Raw genomic sequence first — 3,439 nt, forward strand, 5'->3', positions numbered from 1 at the left:
TTTGGGCATGTATCGTTCTCTCTGCTCACCCCATTCCTCTCACCATCCTGTCCTCCTCCTCCTCACCTTTCTTCTGCAACAGGAGGAAATGCATGTTACTAATTTCCTGTTGTCTGTCCTCCCTCTATGGAGGGTATGTCCCAGCTGTACGCGGTTGAGCTGTTTTGCTTGTGCTGCTGCTAAAAAGGAAGCATAAGAGCAGGAAACCTAAAAATATGGAGATGAGCTAACTGAGGAGCAACAGCTCAGCAATCCTGAAACAATGAACCCATAGTGATCAAGCCTAAACCCAGCTCCACCCAAATTTAAGATAAGGACTTCAGCCAAACTGCATCCATTTAGCAGCAGTTCTGAGCAACATTGCACAATGACTGTGTCCAACTGCTCTCTGTCATCTTATCAGCATCTCTCACAGCTTCTACTGGAGCCACGGCAAACATGGGCCACCGGTTCCTTTTGGCAGCTAGGTTGTCATGGCTCAGGTGTTTCTGGACCAGAGTAGGTGTCAAACTTCAGCTTCTGGGTTTGAACACATTAGCCATTCTGAAACGTTGAAGATGGAGGTTAGCATCTTAAGGCAGGTCATATTTTTCACCTCAATTACTTGACAGTGTCCCTTTGAATATCAGAATGTAACAGAACAGGTACTTCTCTGCCAGAAAATGTGGAAGGTGAAACACCAGCCAAGAAAGCTGACTTACTGAGGACCCATGTGAAACAGCATGGTTTCTGAGGCCACTGTACCTTTATCTGACCAATCCTACTATCTACCAAAGAGTGCTTTTGGCAAAGGACAGGGAAGGGATGTTGGTGGGCAGAGGAAGAAGGAAGGGGCAATTCCAATAATTTCTAAAAGCAGCTATTCCCAGAATGAAGGTGTTGCAATGAACGGTCTCTGGAAGAACCACTTCTGATCCACAGTAGAGAGAAACCTGGCCAAAGCAAGCAATCACAGCAGCCTCTCACCCCCATGCCTGTCCTGGAAGCTGTCCTCCTTCCAAGAGATGAGTAATTACGGTGGGTTTGGGAAGGGGGAAGCATACACAGATGAAGGGACAGCTGTCAGACATGATGTTGTTTCCCTCCCTGCCATCCGCTCATTTAATACGGAGAAGTCAAATTCCTTTAATTTGGCTAATGGTTAAAAGTTCATGAGGTCAGAAGCACAACTTGCCATGAAAGAGTGGTGTGATCTAGTACACTGAGCATACAGGACTCTGCATACTCTCACTCCAGCTCTGCCACTGACTCTGTAGCCTTGGGCTGTTTGGCTCAGTCCCCCCTCCATGCAAAGGGGGAATAACAATACGTACCTACCTCACAGGGGTGTTGTGAGAATCCACGTTGGTAAAGCCTGTTGAAGTGCTAAAAGTCTACCACCGGTAGTCACGGAGTGTGTGGTGGGGGTGAGCAGCGCTGCCCTTTTGCTGGTTACAGTCCGAATCACTCAGCGGGAGTCCCATCGGCCCTCTCTTGCTTGGAGATCCTCCTTGATCTGAAGCGGAGGGTGTCGTCCGAGTGCCCTCTCCTCCATTGCATGACATTTTAAGCGGCTGTGAGGTGCAGGGTAGTGACAGACAAGAAGTCCTACTTGACCAGGGATTTGCTACAACGTTTTCTATATCTGTGGGGTTTGTTGGTTTGTTTTTTCCATATATTGTGCTTAGAAATAAACTTTCCACTTAGGGCTGGCGGTTTGGGGTCTATTCTGTTGCATGGCAATGTATACAAGTCTTATTGTCTGTCTTACTGTGCAAATGATCCCGCAGCCCAGTTTCAGAGATGGGTATGGTCTGAGCCTTTTCATAGTGGCGTAAGACTCAAAAGCCTGTCTAGACTGTTTAATATTTAAACAGCACTATGAACTTGTCAATTGTATGTGTTCTGTGCAATACAAAGCATGTCATTAGCTGGCTTGATGGGCAAAGGGTTTAAAGAAAGGTCAAAACTTGTTCAAAGAGCTCCTTACATGTGCCAGCATGGAGCCGAAGGGCTGCCACCAGCAAAGCAAACTCGGGGAAGCCATTGGAAACTGATTTTATAACAGTTAACTCCAGAACAAGGTATTTCTGAGTTTATGAACTTCTAGGCTGCCAGCCTGAGGGAACAAGTGCAAATGTAGTGTGGGGGTTGGGGTTTTGGATTCACTTTTTCTTTCCTCCCCAAAGTACTGATAGCAGAAATACGGATGAGGGTCTCTTCCTTCCATAGCACAGTTCTCTCGTCGCCTACAACCTTCTTGTGCCATCCCTTTTGTGCTACTATGCAGGACTTTAAAAGGTGCAAATGGAGACAGTATGCTCCCGAGACATGCAAAATATGTTGTGTATTGGGGGATTCTAACAGATAGAAGAGATAGGGCAGAGCTATGCTACAGAAGGCATCTCTTCTCCCCCACATCTTTCCTCTAGTCTTGTATGCTAAGTTCCTGAAGAGACGTTCTCTGTATTTTGTGACAAGTCAGTCAGATCAGCTTCCACCGACAAACAAAGCTTGCAGAGTTTGGCAGCTGTTTCTCCCAGTGGAGAAAATTCCAGGTCCCACCACTGTGGAGACCCCTCAGTTCTTGGGCTTTGTGGTCCTCCAACACAGTTTGGGGGTGGTCAATGTGGAGGACTGTGTTCAGCCATCATCAGAAATAGTGTGTGTGGTCCTGCTCATTCTTGTGATTTCTGCTAGTCCCCTGATTCTCTGTCAATTTTGACAGGTCTTTCTGGTAATGCTTTTCTGGTTATGCTCTTCAGAGGTGTTTTACTCGGTGTCAGTTGCCAATGCTGTTCTTGCCTACTGGAACATCAGTGCTGGCCTCCAGGTTCCACAGCTCTTCTGTTCTTGCCATCCAGTCTTTGGTAAATACCCACTGCCAAGTTCAGACCCTCTTCCTCTGTGCCTGCAATGACTCAAACACATGCACTAACCCAAGGGTCATCAGAGAACACAGGGACCATTAAGAGTCTGCATCAAGAGTCAGGCTCCATTACCATCAGTCAGTCCTCTCTGATATATTCACTTTGCCAGTCTCAGTGCCTGCTGTTAACTGGTTGCCACAAAACCCCCGTAATGCTAGCGAAACCCATATACCCACCTAACACTTGGTTTCCAGTTTCAAATGTCAGAAGTGATGGACCGTTTTTCAATTAAGTCAGGTATGTTCCCTGTTGTGGTTTCCCAAGCAAGGTGCTGAAAAGGTCCATGTCTTACCTTACCATGATGGGCAACCCAAGAAAAGAGCAAATCAGTACACAGATTTGAGTCAAGAGAGGCGTCAGCTCTCCACTATGTTTTTACTCAGGGAGACAGAAGAACACTACTAATGTCTGCCAGGTCCCTGACCTTTCTCAAAGCCCTTGTATCTAGCAGCAGTAAACCATCAGAGCCAGTGCCTGTAAATGGAAGGCAATTCTAAAGATTTTCCAGTTCTGAAGATGATCCCCTGCCC

The sequence above is a fragment of the Nestor notabilis genome, unplaced genomic scaffold, assembly GCF_000696875.1.
Source record: "Nestor notabilis isolate BGI_N333 unplaced genomic scaffold, ASM69687v1 scaffold32992, whole genome shotgun sequence".
Taxonomy (NCBI): Eukaryota; Metazoa; Chordata; class Aves; order Psittaciformes; family Psittacidae; genus Nestor; species Nestor notabilis.